General features: G+C 45.8%; 2 protein-coding genes across 7 annotated transcripts in view; one reads left to right on the top strand and one right to left on the bottom strand.

The window, feature by feature from the left end:
• LOC116848850 (kynurenine 3-monooxygenase) overlaps positions 1 to 517 on the top strand; it is a 52,807-nt gene that overhangs the window by 42,527 nt on the left and 9,763 nt on the right. The gene's annotated exons all lie outside the window — the stretch shown is intronic.
• The window catches only part of LOC116848848, a 72,018-nt gene that overhangs the window by 70,790 nt on the left and 711 nt on the right, over positions 1 to 517 (bottom strand). The window lies entirely within an intron of this gene.

Here is a 517-nt window from a genome sequence, read left to right as displayed (position 1 = left end):
AGAGAGAGAGAGAGAGAGAGAGAGAGAGAGAGAGAGAGAGAGAGAGAGAGAGAAGGAGGGAGGGAGAGAGTGAGTAAGCGAGTATTGATATACTTAATTGCTCTTCGGTACAGACGATCTGACCTAAACGTCGAGTTATATTAACCCATCACACTGCAGGCGTATCATAAATATTGAATAGCACAAATATCGCGTGACGATTTTGTGAAGAAAACTTATGGGAGTGGAAAAGAATGCCATGTTATTATTATTAGAACGGGAATATCCCATTCGTCTCGTTTGCATTAACGAAACATGATCCATCCCTCAAATAAGAAAGTAAGGAACGAGCTACAAATCGCGCGTAGCATCCCGCTTAGGGATGCCAAGCCGCACGAATCGAAACGTGAGTTCGATGTCGATACGAATATAGACGCGGGAGAGCTGTATCGGTCGTCGCGCGATTTCGCGAGGGACACGAGCGTCAACATTACTCTCGTGCACACGTCGTCGGGTGCAATTAATTTTGACACGGAGG

Source organism: Odontomachus brunneus, unplaced genomic scaffold, assembly GCF_010583005.1.
Source record: "Odontomachus brunneus isolate Ranch 3 - 2012 unplaced genomic scaffold, Obru_v1 Obru_scaffold_101, whole genome shotgun sequence".
Taxonomy (NCBI): domain Eukaryota; kingdom Metazoa; phylum Arthropoda; class Insecta; order Hymenoptera; family Formicidae; genus Odontomachus; species Odontomachus brunneus.
This window is presented reverse-complemented; position numbering and strand designations above follow the sequence as displayed.